The sequence below is a fragment of the Adiantum capillus-veneris genome, chromosome 29 (genome assembly GCF_014529385.1).
Source record: "Adiantum capillus-veneris isolate H3 chromosome 29, ASM1452938v2, whole genome shotgun sequence".
In the NCBI taxonomy this organism is placed as follows: domain Eukaryota; kingdom Viridiplantae; phylum Streptophyta; class Polypodiopsida; order Polypodiales; family Pteridaceae; genus Adiantum; species Adiantum capillus-veneris.
Window position 1 is genome coordinate 14301581 of NC_140959.1, and position 19025 is coordinate 14320605.

At 38.4% G+C, this 19025-nt stretch overlaps 1 pseudogene; it reads right to left on the reverse strand.

Moving 5' to 3' along the window:
• Positions 1-1149: 1149 nt before the first annotated feature.
• On the reverse strand, positions 1150-3311 carry LOC147418794 (chlorophyll a-b binding protein CP24 10A, chloroplastic pseudogene; annotated as a pseudogene).
• Between the last annotated feature and the right edge of the window lie 15714 nt (positions 3312-19025).

The following is a 19025-nucleotide window of genomic DNA, read 5'->3' on the forward strand; positions in this document are numbered from 1 at the left end:
TTGAATCTCAAAAGTGGTTGTAATTATTTTGATCTGGACAACTTTTGACTCCAAGGGTTTGCTATCCAACATTGACCAAGTTTGCCATGATTTTTTTGGTTTCATTTACTGAGACAGGGAGCTCAAAAGTGAAAACTTTCAAATTTCTCGCACGCAAGTCTACTCAACTGAATGCCCGATTTCAACTTACCCTCATGTTGCATTTCTGGACAAGACGTCATCAACGAGCATACAATTGAGTGAAATTTTTTTCCCTTTATTTATTTATTATTTTGCACATGATTATATCCATATATAAATAACCACTTACAAATGAACTATACACACACACACACACACACCCACAAAAAGAGAAAAAGAAAAATCACGCCATCATGGCCCATCTGCCAGAACCACCCTCTATTATTGAATAGCTTGCAAAGTTGCAACAATTGCTTGTATATGAATGCATGCGAAGGCAAGAGATAGAAGAAAAGCTATTGCACATTGCACGCACTGAATTGCACCTGTCCAAAGCAAAACAAAATTGGAAGAAAATCTTTCATATTCAAGGATTTTGACGGTACTAAAGATGCTAGCATGGGTTAGTCAACTAAACGACTACTTTCATGATGAAGACTTTCTTGAGTATGACATGATCAAATGTGCATCAAATCACCTCACTAGTAGCACTCCACTATGGTGGAATGCCACTAAACAACATGGTAGAAGACCTCACACGTGGCATGCAGTCATCAAAAAGCTGTTTCTACCCCATTTTTTACCCACGAAGTACAAAGATAAAGCATGTTTCCAGTGGGATTTAATCTGCCAAGGTAGAAATGAAGACGTACACGCTTACATTGAGCATTTTTGGAATTGTCTCATTCAATTTCAAGCTATCAAACATGCTAGCCATATGAAATTAAAGCGTAAGTATATATATGGGTTAGCACTGTAAATTGGTGTTGCAAGTAGATATGTTTGAGACAGATTCATTGTCAAAATCCATTATTTGTCACCTTATGCGGAGAAAAAGAAAGGTGGACATCAACTCCATTCTCATTAGCCAACTAACACTAACCGTAAGACTAACCGTAAGAAGAGAGTTTCTTCCTCTCGAGTCTTATCATAGCCCAAGCGAGATTTTTTAAGCAAGCAAGAAAAGATCTAAATGGAATGGACCCATGTTGTGCTCTGTGGTAAGGCAAGCATACAGACCATGGCAAGGTAGGCATTCTTGATCTCTTTGAGTTGTAACCTCTCCAACTTATAGTAGTTAGGAATATACTTGTCATTCTTCAATTCACCAGCAAATGCAAGAGGGTCAAAGAACTTGCCACCATAGTATCCTTGGAGACCTATGGCATTCAAATTTTTTTTGATAGGTGAGACTAGGGGTAGCCCACTCAACACGTTGGGAACCAATTTCAAAGGAGTCACCCCATCTCTTGATCTGAATCCATCGCATCAACAATAGTTGAGTACCCACTAGGGTTCCAAAAGACATTGCAAAAACTACTATAGGTTGAGATCCAGCTTGGAACCAGGGGACTCCACCCCATGCTTGCCCCACAAAGATTCCCACCACCACTGGTAGCTATATCCTTTCCATGCTAGAGGGGATCAAAGCCATATTCACCGGGAAGCAATTTGTCAAGTCATTCAAGATTGACAAGGTTGCCACCTCCCCTAACCCCAAGAAGCCATGACTTCTCGCCAAAGGAGTACCAGGTAGAGACCTTCTTGGTGGCCATGAAAATAAGGCAAGAGCCATTGAAGGGGGTGAAGGAGACAGAGGGGTAGAATTTCAAGGAAGAATCCACTAATGAAGGGGACTAGGTCGATAGCCAAATAGACATCAAGACAACATCTCAATTTATTTCTCAAGCCAATTGATTGCTTCTCTAATGTATACTTAGTTGATGAAACTGGCTTCTTAGCACGGATGAACTCCTCAGGCTTGGCAGCTTCTTTCTTGCCATAGATGCATCATTGTTATCACTCGTAGGTATTGTGTCATCTTCTCCTGTAGCCACTCTATCAGCCTCTCGTAGAACCACCACTTGCTTATCTCAACTCACTTGCACCTACTGTAGCCCTTGCCAAGCTTGCCCTATATAGTAGAAGCTGACCACCATGAATATCCATGCTCCATCTCTTGTGCCTCCTTCATTAGAAAAAAATATGGAATTTGCATGGACCTTGTAAGGAAGCCTAACGTTTTGGGATTAAGGCTAATGTTGTGTAGAGCTAAGGGGACAAGGACATTCAAGAAGCTAGTTTTGAATAGGCTTTTCTAGTCTTTTTTTAGACACATGTAGGATGTGGACTTACGAAGTCCTTTTCTCTCTCTAGATTTTTGAAAGTGAAGGGAGTAAAGGAGGTGTGGCCACGTCATAAAACATGCACAACTAAGGACCAAAATTTGATTCTTTTTTCAAAATATTCATTTTCACTTATTTTTTACTTAAAATCCCTCCCCCCCCCAAAAAAAATAAAATAAAAATATTTGTTCTCTCCTCCTCCTCCCTCCGTGTTCCCTTATCTCCTCCTCCTCCCCTATCCCATCCTCCCCTTTCATCTCCCTCCCTCCCTCTTTTCATCCTTTACTAGATCACAGATCAGCTGTCATGGTCCTCAACAAAATCACCAATTGTGTTCCTCCACCACCAAGTACTCCATACACCACAAGCGTACACATTCACTTGCTCACAGAGTTTGCACCAAAGGCCGCATGTGTGGGTGATCAAAGATCATCACAAGAACGTCGCACCACTGGTGAGACTAATGTTGACATTAGGTGGATGGCCATTTGTACCCGTATAATTATAGGCCGCTTTCATCCATCATTTAATAACCTTTCAATATTTCTTCAATTTATTGGGAGGGAATAAGAAGGCTTGTTAGGTTATTGAAAGCGGTTTTCTAGGTGTACAAGTTATTCTTTGTATTTGCGGATGCACCAATGTTAAGATCTTCAACTCAACACATTGGCCTAACAAGAAAGAATTGTCTCTCTCAAGAGGGAGGTTGCAACTCTCCAACAACAAATTCAAGAAAAGGATGCCTACATTATGAAGCTTGGCAACACCATCACACATTTGAAAGAAACACCCTTGGTGCAAGAGAATGCAAGCGCACATTTTTATCCATTGAAATAGTTACACAGACGGGTGGAGCATGCAAACGATGAGTAACAGCCACAAGGTGACTTGTTCTTCACTTGCAAGGGACTCTTTTACTTCACACTTTGCTAAACAAGCCAAGATGATCACATCAACCTTCTCACTAGTAGTCTCAATACCCATGATGTGATTTATATCGTACATTAACCGAGGGGGAAGCACATTAGTGATGCAGTCACCAATGAGTTTATGCACAAATTAGCAAATGTGGTTAGTGAAGATGATGTGCAACAAGATTTTGATGAAGCTGGGATCGGCACTAAATCCTACAAGGCTATTTTTCAACTCCTAAAGGATCCCCTACGGGAGCGTGGCATCATGGCGGACATGTTTCTCGTTTCGCATAAGGTCAACCTTTCTATTACAAGATTGGGCACCCTCTTGTTGTATGCGGTTAACTACAATTGGAATAGCTGGCATGTAATGGATAATTATTGTGTTGTCTTTCTATTTTTAACAACAATACTTTGATGCTCTATAGATTGGAACTTTGGGAGTTGAGAAGGCGTCGGCAATAGATTATTCTCAGCCATTTTCATTCACAGTGTTATAGTTTATTTTTCGAATAAGAAATTATGGCTTGCTTGTAAATAATTAGTGAAAACTCACTCTGTAAAGGTTCATGCAATAAGTGGTAGCCACCACACAAAGACTAAAGTGGAACTAAGTGTAAAAAGGGGCCTCAAATTTTCGGCACCAATAAGCAATAATAAATATTAAATACCAAACTCCATAAGAGGTGCCGTGAATTTGGAGCTACAATCTTTAGGCCATTGATTTCCAAGATCCTCTTATGCTATGCTATGTTATGATGGGTACTCTCTAATCTTGTCTACATCATCTTCCCTTACAATCTTTCACTATCAAGTCTATACTATGTGTGTGGTGTCCTAGTCTAGGTGTGTATACTTGGGTTTTGGGAGAGATGGTGAGAGATTGACAGGTATGTGTGTAAGCAAAGTGGAATTGTTGAAGCAACCTTTCTCTCGGATATCCTCCCAATAGTGGTAAGAATCAACAATTGATTTCCAATTTTAAGGAGCAATTTACAAATCTGTAGCATCAATTTTGCAAATCAAGGGTAATCGGCTATTAATCATCAAAATGACACATTAATTCCGCTTATCGACAATCGAGATTTGGTGTGTTTAACTTTAAGTTTCAATTTAATGGCTAAATCTTGTGAATTGTGAAGGCAAAAGGGTGAGAACTGAAGAAGTAAGAGGTTATAAATATTTTGAAGAAGCGATGATCAAAAATTGGGCATTGAAGTGCAATGATAAAGTTCTAGAAATAATTGGCTCCGGATTAAGCAATCTTATGGGGGAATTATGAAGGCGTATCTCAAGATTAGAAGAAGGAATAACTAAGAAGATGGCTTGAGGTGAAGCCGACAACAATCTACCACGCCATAATTTTTTTGGGTAGCATCGATATTCCCCAATTGAAGTTGATGTTGCGACACCTTGTATCCAAAGCACTAAGGGAATATCACAATGAGGCAACTTGATGGTCCGACAAGGACTACCGTGAGAGTCCTCTCTTGCATGCATGAGAGAATCACCATAGATTTCTACCAAACCTTGCGGAATTGACATCAAAATGGGTCCCCTATCCTTGGGAGAACCTTTGCCTTCATGCTCGAGGTTTGAATCACCTCATACATCCCATTAGCTCCCCAAGAATCCAAGCGTGCTATCGTTCTCCACTTTACTCACTGCGTGCCATACACTTCACCTTTTGTTCAACAATATTGGAAAAGAAAATATTTAGTTGGCCGGCCGCCCATTGTACGAAACCAACTAACTTAAGAGGTATGTCACCCCCTCTTGACTCTATTTCTTAGTGGGTTTCTCAGCTCAAGAAGCAAAGATGAGAAATTCTTTCAACTTCCCACGCTTCATTTATTTTGACCACCCCTTATTCAAAAATCCTTGGCTACATATCATCAACAACTCTTGGCTTCCCATAATATTTTCGCCACCTAGTTCAAGAAGCCACCCACAATACTATGGCCACCCAGGTCAAGAAGTAAAACATTATTCTTGGCCGGACAACTTCAAAAATCTTTGCCAGAATGTACCTGTAAAAGCTTCATTTAAATCCCTTCTACTTCGGATCGTCAAAAACTCATAAAACTCCACAATTTCCATTGATCTCGAGGATCTCCTTGAACGACATTTCTCATAAAGTTCCAAATTAGATTTTCTTTAAAGTAACACAACCTAGCCTTATCATTCGAAATATATTGTGAATACAAAATTCTTTGTCAATTTCCATTGCCATTGGGAACAAGGGAGTTTGGATGCCAGACAAAATTTAGTTTCTTGCAAACAACCCACTCAATTGCTCATCGTTTTCAATCGTGCCTTGGTATGACATTTTCAAAGTGGATGTCATCATCGCTTTTATAGCTAGGTATAAATTATTCCATTTATTTTCTTTATTTTCTCATTATTTTATATTGCAAATTTGAAAACTTTGCTAGATCCTCTCAACCTCATTGCAACAACAACAACAACTACATGTAGCAGAGGGGCAACCAAAATCCTTCCAATAATCAACACCCCAATCAATCTTCCAATAGTAATAAAAAGGTCAAATGTTTCAAATATTTTTGATTTGGTCACTATGTAAATAAGTGGACAAACAACCTTGCTAGGAGAATGGTTAACCTAATGGAGTCGCACACAACCACAACCACAGACCATTCAACAAAAACCGCCCAAATGATGCACAAATTGACCTCATCGAAGATGCTAATCCGAATGACAATGATGTTGAGGTCAGTTATGGTGAGGGCCATGATCCTGAGTATGATGCCAATGGAAATCCTTCTCCAAGTATTCATATATTTCCACACACTCTACTCAAAGTGAAAGGCATAGTTAAAGGTGAAGCTATCATAATTCTCTTAGATGATGGTAGTAGCCATGATTTAATCTCTACGTGGTTGGCACAACAACTTTCTCTTTCATAACTCTCTTCACCTTACAAAGTAAAAATTGTCTTTAATAATCAACGTTTCATCTATAAAACTCAAGTCACTGTTGAAATTTTCATTGGTGAATTTTCTCATACATGTACATTTATAGTTGCACCACTGCATGATATTGATATGATTTTGGTAATGCCTTTTCAACATGAATTTAAAATCAATTACAAAACATGCACTTTAACTCTCACCCATGAAAGAAAAATCTATTCCATTCAAGCAATCTTGGAACATAAAAAATTCCCACTACTATCTTACGCTCAAGCCAAATGAGCAATTCAAAAGCAAGGAAAAACATATCTAGTGCTTGTAAACCAACTCTTTGCTCAAACTAAAACTCCTCAAGACTCTTCACACGATGAATTTCTTTCATAATTTAAACATTGTTTCATGCATGATTTGCCTCCTGTGATACCACCATCACACCCTGAAGACCATAAAATTGATATTATTCCAAGTAGTGAACCACCTTGTAGAGCACCCTATCGTGTAAACCCAACCACACATAGGGAAATACAAAATTGTATCACAAATTTACTTGATTGGGGACTTATTAGACCTAGTAGTTCACCATATGGAGCTCCAGTACTTCTTGTTAAGAAAAAAATGGAATCTTAAATATGTGTATTGACTACAAGGCTCTAAATAAGATCACCATTAAGAATAGATTTCCTATTCCTAGAGTGGATGATCTACTGGACAAATTGAAAGAGGAAAAAATTTTCAACAAAATTGACCTTAAATCAAGGTATCATTAAGTTAAAATGTTTAAAGAAGATGTTTATAAAACTACATTTAGAACAACACAAACAAGACACTATGAATTTCTTGTCATTCAATTTGTCTTGACAAATGCACCAGCTACTTTCACTCATATGATGATCCAAATTTTCATTAACCATCAAGAGTTTTTAATTGTATTTTTTGATGATATTCTTGTGTTTAGTAAATCTCAGCAAGAATATAAGGAGCATTTAACACGTGTATTTGACCATTTTTTACAAAACCACCTATACTTGAATCTAGAAAAGAGTTCATTTTTCCAATCTAAAATTAAGCATTTGGGACATATTCTATCAGGAAAGAGAATACATGTAGATCCCAAGAAAATTAAAGCTGTAAAATCCTAGCCTAGACCCAAAAATCTACATGAGCTATGTTTTTTCATTGGTCTATGTAATTATTACAAGAAGTTTGTTCGTAATTTTGCTTACAAATCTCATTATTAGACTCTCTTGCTAAAGAAAAACACCCCATATGTATGGATTCACCTAAAAGAAATCTCATTCACTGTACTCAAGAAGGATTTGACTAATGTACCTGTGTTACAACTACCTAATTTTGATTGACCAGTCTTTGTGGTAGTCACTGATGCTAGTGGAAAAGGTATCGGTGTAGTTCTTATGCAAGATAAACATCCACTTGCATTTGAACGTCATGAATTTAAACCATATGAATCTAAATTTATTACGTATGATAAAGAATTGACTGCTGTAGTGCATGCTTTGAAAATTTGAGAACACTATCTAATGGGTGCTGATTTGATAATTAAAAAGAATCAGGAAGAATCAAGGTACTTATTATCTCAATCCCTAATAGACAATAGGCATATTAAGTGGGCTTCTTTTATTCAAAGTGTTCAACCCAACATTTAGTACCAACCTGGTAAAGAAAATGTTGTGACTGATGCTTTGAGTTGAAGACCCCATCTTAATAATCTATCTATTATTACGGGTACTTCCTTTTATCAATACTATGTCTGTTACTTATGCACAAGACGATGACTTTAAAACCACTTGGTTGCATATGCTTGAAAATTTAGTGCACACATTTCTTGAATACACCATACAAAAAAATTTCCTTTACTTCAAAGAGAAATTGTGTGTCACAAAACCATTCCATGTTTAACTCATTGCAAAATTACATCAACCACCTTATGCTGGACATAGAGGTTTTGCTGCTACTTTCCAAAATTTACGTCGTGTTTTTATTAGCCCACTACAAAAGTGATGTTAAGCAGTATGTTTCAACTTTTTTGATTTGCCAAAAGATTGAAGTAGCAACAAGTAAGAAATTAGGTCTTTTGCACCCTCTTCCCACTTCTGAAAGACCTTGGGAACATATTTCTATGGAAATTATTATTAGTTTCCCACTCACTGCTCACAAGCATGATATAATTTTGATTGTGATTGATTATTTTTCTAAGAAAGCATATTTCATTCCATGCAAGAAAGTTCTCACTACACATTAAGATGCACTTTTATTCTTAAAAGTTGTTTTTTCTTATCATGGTTTGCCAAAAGTAATCATATCTGATAGAGATTCCAAATTTTGTAGTGCTTTTTGAGTCTAATGGTAAAATAGAAATCAATAGTCGCACTATTATTGATTTATTGAAAGCTTACATGTCTTCTCAACCCAAGAAATGAGATGAATACTTGCATATTTAATAGTTTTCTTATAGCAATACAACTCACTCTGCTACAGGTAAATCTCCAATTGAGATTGTGTATAGTCACTCTCTTAATACTTCTAATTCAAAACTTCCTAACATTGTGCCTACTGCTTCTACTTTTATTGCAAAAAGTTTCATGCTATTTTGCAAAATTTTCACTTTGCTATTAAGCATTTATAACAACTTTAAACTAAGCATGCTAATAAGCACCATAGAGCTAGATGCTACGAGACTGGGCACCCTCCTAGTGTATGTAGTTAACTAAAATTGAGATAGTTGGGATGCTACAAGATTGGGCACCCTTCTATTGTATGTAGTTAACTAAAATTGAGATAGCTGGGATGTAATGGTTAATTATTGTGCTATCTTTCTATGTTTACTAACAATGATTTGATGTTGTGTAGAGTGGAACTTGAGGAGAAGACATCGGCAATAAATTATTCTCGGCCATTTTCATTTGCATAGTGTTATAGTTTATTTTTTCAATAAGCCACTATGGATCGCTTATAAGTAATTAGTGAGAACTCACCCTATTCATGCAATAAGTGATAGCCACCACACAAAGACTAAAGTGGAACTAAGTGTAAAGAGGGGCCTCCAATTTTTGTCACCAATAAGTAATAACAAATATTTAATACCAAACTTCAAATAACCAAACTCCACAAGAGGTTTTGTGGAGTTTGGGGCTACAATCTTTAGGCTATTGATTTTCAAGATTCCTCTCTCTCCTCTCTTATGCTATGTTATGTTGTCTACTCTCTAATCTTGTCTAAATTATCTTTTCTTACAATCATTCACTATCAAGTATATACTATGTGTGTATATGTGCGTGTGGTGCCGTAGTTTAGGTGTGTGTACTTGGGTTTTGAGAGAGATTGTGAGAGGTTGACAGGTATATGTGTGAGAAAATTGGAATTGTTGAAGCAATCATTCTCCTGGCCAACACTTGCAAAGAAGGCTTTGGGAGCTATGGAAGGAATTTTACAAGGCCACTACTGACAATGACTCAAATGGAAAGCTTTCAAACAAGCGCAAGCAAGTTTTGGAAACTTTTGATAGAATGGTCAAGCTTATGGGTCTTACTAGCACAACACAGAAGCAACACCAATCATTTCAAGTGGTGTTGGCGGATTCCACCAACGTCTTTACCCTTGCTTGGGATGAGAATAACATCACACATTACATGGTAATCCATGTCAATAGTTAAAGTATTATAAAAGATTGTTTTCATTTCATAATTTTCATCATTTACTTGTGTGAATAACATATCTTATTTGTGCATGGAGCAATTTTTATGCACAAATATGGTTCGCTTTAGATTTTTCGCACTCGGGGCATGGAGAAGTCCCATTATCAAGCTAGGGGGGTGTACTTTAAAAATACTCAACATGGTGGCGGTGTGGTACATCTAATTATTTGGAAGAGATGTTCAACTAGTTCTTTTGCATGACATTTGCTGGTAAGCTCACCATGGAGCATGTGAGACAATCCAAGATTGCAAGGGGAGTGTGAAAATTGAGTTGTCAAGAGCACAACAAGTGGTGAATGTCACAAGGATCTCCCAAGCATGCAACATGGCACCAACATATAGGGTCTGGCAAGGGTCAACCGGCAAGGGTCGAGGTCACTTCAGTGACAATAACTACTCCACGCCAATGTAGGGTCCGACAAGCGTTGAGGTAGATTTAGTGTTAATAGCTTCTCTTCTATACATTATTTTTTATTAAAGTCTGGGGACATCATTTAAAAAAATAATAGATTTTTAGATAAAATTATAGTGTGAAAGGGCCCTTCTAAAACGGAACCTTAGAAATATAAGATCCACTCACTTGTCACTTGGTTTTTCTCCATAGGTGAGCTCACATCGTACCCCATGGCGGTCACCAAAACAAACCCCCAAAGAGCATCCCCCTGCTAACAAAAACACTCTCCAAGGTTGCAAGAAGCCAGCATGGCTTAAAAACACAAGAAAACTCCTACGAACACCTGGACATTCTTGACACTCCTCAAGCTTTGGGAAAGGTAATCAGGGAGAGGGCTCATTGGAGGCTATGAGCCATAGGCATAGGAGCAAATGATTGCATTAGCAGCAAGTACACTAGACACCACGTCGAAGATTCAAGCAATGCATCAAACAATGGCAAGAAGAAGAAGGAATCATCATCCGCAAGTAAAAGGAAATAGCCACCACACCAACAAACGCAAGCAGAAGGGTCTCGAGCTTAAGTGGTGCATACAGATAGTGAGTCAAAGACAAAGCCACCATGGTAGCGTGCTGAGATACCACACACACCAGGTGCTAGTGGCATGGAAGACACTACCCCGTGGGCAAGGAGATCTCCCTACAACACAAGATCGGGAGGCAATAGGAGAGGAGGCCGATCAGGAACAAGAGGAGGTGCAAACACCAGCGGCGTGGTGAAGCATGTAAATCATCACAAATCTAAGTTTTTAAAGAATCCCAAGCATCACCCACTACCAGAAGACAATCGAGTTTCTCATTCGAGGAGCCCCCTTTGCTCGCATGGTGAAGGAGGTTCTCCAAAGCTATGGAAATCAATAAAAAATGCAAGCAATGGCACTGGAGGTGATTCAAGAAGCTGTAGAGGCGCCCACGTCAATTTTTTGTTAGAGGATACCAACCTCGGTGCCATACATGCAAAGAGAGTGACTATACAACCAAAGGAAATGCAACTTGCATATCGATTGAGGCAAGACTTTGAGCATTAGCCGAATTAAAACTTATCTTTTTTGTATTTCCTACCCTACTTGTGTATCCAAATTTTTTGTGTTTATGTGATTAAAGTATTCAAAGTTTTGTATCTTCTATGTCCAAATCATTTAAGTTTTTTTGCTTCATAATGTTTTTAAGTTAAATGATGTCTGTCTAATGTACAACCTTTGGGTCCACTAGTGTCGGGGGAATGGGGGTGTATTTATGCATGATCACTTGAATTCAAGCACAGTGCATTCTTTTCTAGTGTCCTAGAGGACACAAGCCCAAAAAAATAAAAAAGGGGGGTGGACCACAAGGTCACGCAGAACATATTCGTGTTTGGCTATTCTGTGCGCCCTTGTGGCCAATCCGCCTTTTTGAAAAAAAAAAAAGCTTTGTGTGTACTCCATGACACTAGAAAAGCATGTATTGTGCTTGAATTCAAGTATTCATGCACCCATTTAGCTTTGGCTCTAGCAATGTCAGGGGGGAGGGGGTGAAGTAATGTGTTGACACTAAAATTTCAGCCGGATTTGAGCTTTTCTCGGGTCCTAGGATGCACACAATGCCAAAGAAAAGCAAAAAGGGGGGTGTCCACAAGGGTGTATAAAATAGCCAAATAGGGATCCTTGTTTGGCTGTTTTGTGCACCCTCGTTTCCACCCCCCTTTTTGATTTTTTTCGCCTTGTGTGCACCCCACTACCCCAGAAAAGCTCAAATCTAGCTGAAATTTAAGTGTCCATGCATCCATTCTTTCCCTATCCCTCGAGTGCGGCACCATGGCATCAAGGTCGGGGCGATGAGTGAAAAAGGTGTGAAGATCCAACTTTCCCTTGTAGTTGGTGTCGTCAAGAAAGAGGGTGAGGTGTGACAAAGGGGTGGATATGGGCACAGAAGCAGAGGCTATGTATGCATCTATATCTGGTTCGGAGTGTCAATAGAAAGTGGAAGAGCTCAAGGGTTGCAGAAGTGAAAAGTGAGAATGAGTTATCAAACCCTCCTTTTATAATAATGGCCCTTTTAAAATTAGATATTTTTTCCAAAAAAAGTTGAATAAAATGTCTTTTTGAAATGGGACAATCAAATCACGCTATAAAAATGGACTTTTGTCTCATTGTGATGCGTGGATTCAAATAATACGTAAAAATGGTACTAAAATAAATTATACATAAGACAACTATTTTTGAATGAAAAATTATATTCAAAGTAAGAAAATTGATTATAGAGGGATAGCATCTTGGACCTTTGTTTTGTTTTCCATTCTCTTTCCAAGATGATTGGGGCATGGATGGAACTATGCTATCACTGTTATTGAAACTCTCACATTTTCAAGGCTATAACAGTGATAGCATAGTTCCATCCATGCCCCAATCATCTTGGACCTTCATTTTGTCTTCCAATCTCTTACCAACTCTGCAATCATTGGGTATCTTCACTATAATGTCAAACCTTGCGATAGATCTATACACTGCAAGGGAGTCCACACTCCAAGATTTCACATCCAAGGATCGTAGTGAAACCGTACATACAAGCATGTGCGTGATTTTAAATAGTGCATTCTTATACTTGATGCTCCAACTTTACAATCGTACCTATGTCCATTATGCACGCCCTCCACAAAACCCGAGTTCTCTTCTAAAGGCCTCCCTAAATCCTCATCTTTACATGCAAGCATTGTGGTTGTCTCCGCAATTGCAGACTCTTTAAAGATATACACAAAACAATGAACAAGAAAACACAAACTCAAGCCCAAAGACCTTGAAGCTTTAGAATATTTCAAGGAGTTTTGGGCATCTAATACCATCTTTTGCTTGAAAGATGCTATCGACCATAAATCTGGTTGTGGCCACTCCAAACTTAATAAGGAAGATACCCAAGCTTCTCATAATCTTGCATTGTAGTAGGTACAATATAGGAGTGTAAATATAAGAAAATTCTTCTTCGAACCAATTTGGCAGCTCGGCAAAGTGCAAAAATTGTTTCTCCAATATCTGCATGTATAGCATTGAATGTGTCGGAGAAGCTATGAAGTGACTACTCCTCCATCGATGTAGATGGAAATATGACTGCAAAAGCGAGCCAAAACATAATTATAAAGCCATAAAAACAAAAACATTCCACTGTGACTTCACACCTACATTTATATTGTCAAAACATTTGCTTACAATGTACTCGAAATCGAGCGGGTTGTTGCAATTGCATGCTTGACATTGAAAAAACATGTTGCACAATGTCTACGGTCCCCTTGTCCTTGTGATTATTGAAGCCAAGGGGCTTTCCTTTCCAATGATGATCCAAGTTTGCACGATTTCAAACACGGTGAGGGCCAATAGCAGATGGGTGCATGTATACCCAAGCATCTTTGGTGAAATTTTGTGGCACCCATTCACCATCTATACTCTTGTGTTGTGGCATGCAAGTCCAGTGACCTCATCCTTTGGTCGCCTTTGTGGAGTAGAGCTTGCCATAGGTGAGTAAAGGAAATTAGGAGGAGGAGGAAGAGGACCTTGCTTATTGCTACAATGCAAGTGGAAAAAAGAGAATGAGTTTTCTTGGTGTGTTGATGGGAAGTGGGAGTGGAAGAGAGGGGGAGGAGCATGGTTGGTTCCGCAATGGAGATAGGAGAGGGTGGATGACCCTTGCTTGATGTGGGAGTGGAAGAGAGGGAAAGGAGCATGGTTGGTTCCGCAATGGAGATAGGAGAGGGTAGATGACCCTTGCTTGGTGTCGCAATGGGAGGTGGGAGGGGGAAGAGAGAAGAGCTTCCTTGCAACTGCAATGGAGGTGACATTAGAAAGATAGTGTTGGAGTAGAGGGTGAGTGTGATGGGTGCTACCAAGGAGGGCTTGGAACATCGGTTCTAGAGAGAGAAAATCACTTCTCAAGTACGGGATAGTTTGGGAGAGATTTGGAGAGTAGAAAATGATGTTTCAATAGTTTTTTATTATTTTTAGATTGTAGGCGTTTTTTTGGTGCTCGTTTTGACTTTTGGAGGTCGAAAAACGTTTTTATGACCATAGAATAGATTTAAGGGGGTTTAAAGAAGATAAGATTTGAATTTTGAGAAATTTTCAAATTTTCAAATTTTTGGGGCTTTAAAAAAAAAAGAGAAAAACTTGGAGGTTCCAAGTGCCCCCCCCCCCCGGGGGGGCGTAGAGTGTATCCACCACCCTCCTCCTACTGGTTGGCCTCTAATTAACCATAATACCAAAGGGTGCTAGAGGGTTCTTATTTTTCCTAATGTGGTGTTTTTGTCAAAGAATATGACATGTTGGTGTCAAAGATGGAGTAATAGTGATCCACAAACTCCTTCCCTATCTACTCCAAATCCATCTTCTCCTCACTCTTCCCTCGCTCTCTTTCTCCCAAATGTGAGCGTTCTACCTTCTCTCTCTCTCTCTCTCTCTCTCTCTCTCTCTCTCTCTCTCTCTCTCGCTTGCTTTGTGTATGTGTGTGTGTGTGTGTTGCATGTGCCTATACTTTGCTAATGAAGAATTTAAAAGAAAATTGGGCACACCTATGAGCACATGCCATGCTGGCGTTCACTCCTCTTTGGACTCTTAGAATTTAAAGGCCAATCTTTGCATTTCTCCGCCCTGTCCCTCCCTGCGCACTCCTATGATGTCTATGCACCACAATTGTCTCCTTCCCTGCCTGCAGATGCCTCCTCCCCCATCGTAGTTGCCTCCTCCTCCTCCCATGTAGCACCTACCTCCAAGACCACACATCGGCATGCATTCAATTCATGAACAAAATCATAATATTTAGTGCACTTTCTATTTTGTGAGCAATCTTTTAAAGATAATAGAGACAAAATAAGTAGTTGCTCAATCCTAGTGGCAGGAATGCCACTACAGTCACTTGCAACAAAATTTACTCAGTCAAAGCCTATTCATAATGACTGGATGATAGAACAAAGGAAGTTTGATATTTTTTGAGGTTTTGAATACTTATTCCTCAAGAACTAAAATATCAAAGTTTTCTCTTGTACAGGTTTTAATATTTGAAATGATCCAATAATTGTTGCATACCAAAGCCTTCTATTGTCACCTTGACTCCTCAATGGAAAGGGTAAGCAATGTATCACTATCGAAAACTCACAAATATATCAAGAACATATTTTTCTTTGTATACAATGATATGCTTGACATGGACATATCAAACCCTTTACATACTCTCAAGTGAATTTTTTGGCACATGAAACTTTTGATTATCAATTGCACAATTGTGGAAAAGTCACATAAAATTTTTTACATCATTTTTTCTTAAGCTTATAAAGTCAATTTCTTTAAAGAATCAGTCATAGTCTTATGAGGGTCAACTTGATGAGTATAGTTCTTGATCGTGGTAGCTTCTAAAATGCAAGGTTATATTTTCTTAAACACAACGTCTAATGCAAGTAGTATTTAATTTCATTTTTTTTATAAAAGGACATTAAGTGTCCTCTTTTGGTATTAAACTAGTGCTAATAATCTTTTGTAGCTAAGATTGAATGCAATAATTGCAATGTGCATAATGCATGAAACTTGACATCGTGAGGGTTCCTTGGGTTATAAGTCTCCAAGTACTAGCAAAAGTCTAGTAAGAGTCTGGCAATGCATCGACAATAGTTTGCCTAAGTGAACTGTCATAATTAGCTTCACCTATAGAAAGGAGGTGCCTATGGATACTAGAACCCAAGTGTCCATGTCGTCTTCCTCTTGCATAATCTTCAACTTCAGCTCTTTACACAACAATGCAATTTTTGCCTCGTTGCGACTTGCATAAAGAACATCTAGAGTATCCCAAGCTTGTTTGTAGGAGCTTGATTGGTCTCTTCACCAAACCCGCTTTATCAGTTAGTATCTTCAATAATCGTGTTCTTGTGGTGGACATGGCACCAAAAAAATACTAAATGCTACAATGGGGTTATATTGTTATTGTCTTGCATGTGTATGCTTCAGCTTGTTTTTTGTCTGGAGCTATTGTTTATTTGGGTCCATGAAGGTGAAGCATATTGAGATGTTTGCTCTAGATTGTTATGAGTATGCTCCTTTTCCAATGTAGTGATGATTGTGTTCCATCCAAGACCCATTTTATGACAATGATCCCTATAGAGGTGAGGGAGGGGATGGAATTGATCATTGGCTCTATCAAAAGTAAGTAGGGTTGTAGTGTAGTGTGATAAAGGTGTCAACACTGCTTACCACTGATGAGAACAAAGAGTGTGTAAGAGAGCTACTAGAATCAAACGAAGCCAAGGAGCTCATGAAGTCCAAAGAGGCTACCTTTCCATCGTTGTGGATACTCGGATTCATTGATGCCTTCCAGGTGCCTCCTCCCTCGAAGCACCTGCCTCCACTATCGCACAACAACGTGCATTGCTATAGGGGGTAACTGCCTCCATGATTGCATGCCAGCACGCATTGCTACAAAGAGCAGATGATTCTTTGGATGCTTTGTCATTGACCCCATTTTTAATACCTACAAGCTCAACCAAAATAAATGTTCATTAGCACTAAAGATGCATCCCCCACCCCAGCTATTTCACCTTGGCGTGCCTCCATACTTGCACCCTACCCTCTCCCCTCCCTCCCGACTGCATGCCTCTCTATACTATGCCAACGTCAATCCCCAACTAGAAATATCTCCCTAACACGGGCTCCCTCAAGAGAGAAAACAATGGCAGACTTAGCATAATTCCATCGTCCTCACAATTCCAACCGAATGTAGAGAGTTCTTATGTAGCTTTGCAAGGTCCGATTTCCACGGTTGTGCAGACTCGAGAGAGTTTGAGAGAGAGAGAGAGAGAGAGAGAGAGAGAGAGAGAGAGAGAGAGAGAGAGAGATGCAAGTAGATGGAGCTCTTTAGAACTTCTATAATACTCTAAAAATAGGATTTTTTCAAAACAATCTCACTTACTCTCATCATGGTTTGCTTAATTATTTTCTGGAAAACTTGGTAAACCTTTGAAAGTGAAATAAGAGGTTTTGCCACAATTTAGAGGTTTTTTCCACCTTTCCAATTTATTTTTTGAAGGTAAATGTCAAATTTTGAAGTTCAGAATACACTAAACCTAGGTATTTTTTGAGCTTTGTAAATTGCCAAGCCAAACTGAAAATACTATTTGCGTCACAACAGTCAATGTGGGATCATTGACATGATGTTGGTTAAAGTGCATCGTGACCAATTATTCTTGCATACGGCAGAGGTCCTTGTGAGTGGTTTTTTGAAGTCTTCAAGTCAATTGGTATAGTGAGTTAAGACGACCAAAACAACCCTTGACAAAATGATACCCAAAAATTTCCTTATGTGGACCTTTTCAATCTTTGCACTAAACCCTAAATCCGCCATTTTGTTTGTTGTAAGCTATAACTATTGTATATACAAAGAGAAATGGGTATGCGATTGATGTCTATGAACCTTACCATGGTCGGAAGCTTGTGTTGAGGTATCTTGGAATAGTATTTAAAATTATAGGCGGCCTTCTTTCTAAAAGTTTAGGCTATGGTCATGCAAGGCTTATTTCCCACTTGCATCACCACACCATCTCTAAAAGCAGAGAACTTTCCATCATTACTATGATTAAAAATGCACAATTGTGTTACTATGCCTAAAAAGACATAATTTTCAAACTATGCCGGCTGCCAGATAGTCAACACTCTTTTTTTCTCTCCTGCCCCTGCCTCACTCTCCCTCTCACTACTGGCTACTGTCCATGATTCTTTGAGCCTCTGTAGTTGTTGTAGGTAGAACCTGTTGAGGCTTATTGATAAATAGGGTGTTAACTTAATGATAAAAAATGATTAACAAGGTATTAGTTGCTTATTATCTCAATCCCTAATAGATGATAGGCATATCAAGAGGGATGCTTTTATTCAAAATTTTCAGCCCAACATTCAATCCAACTTGGTAAAGAAAACGTCATGGTTGATGCTTTGATTTAAAGACCCTCTCTTAATAATGTATCAATTATTACAAGTATTTCATTTGATTTTGTGTCTGATTCTTATGCACAAAATGATGATTTTAAAACAAGATGCTTGACAACTCAATGCACCCATTTCTTCAATACACCATACAAAAATAAAATCTTAACTTCAAACAATATTATTCCCTGATTTACTCAAGGAAGAATTGCATAAACTACCTTATGCTAAACATAGAGGATTTGCTGCTATTTTTCATAATTTATGTCATGATTTTTATAGGCCTGCTATGAAAAGTGATATTAAATAGTATGTTTTATCTTGTTTAATTTGCCAAAAGATTAAAGCAGCAACATGTAAAAAATTAGGTCTTCTACACCCTCTCCCCATTCTTGCAAGACCTTGTAAGAATACATTTCTATGGACTTTGTTATTGATTTTATCTCACTACTCACAAGCATGATATGATTTCAACTATTATTGATCATTTTAGTAAGCAAGCATATTCATTCTATGCAAGAAAACTCTCAATGTACTTCAAGATGCATTTCTCTTTCTAACAACTATTTTTTCTCATCATGGTTTTCCAAAAGTAATCATATTTCACTGAAAGATGTGCTTAAGGCTTGTGACGGCCTTAGCAACAAAATACATGGGGATACTTTTATATCCAACGTCACTATGAGAGTCATAATAAAACTGTCGCTATGTATGTCGGTACAAGCATCTTTATAAGCGTCTCTATATAGCGACGGATATCAAGACGCCTATAGAAACTATGCAG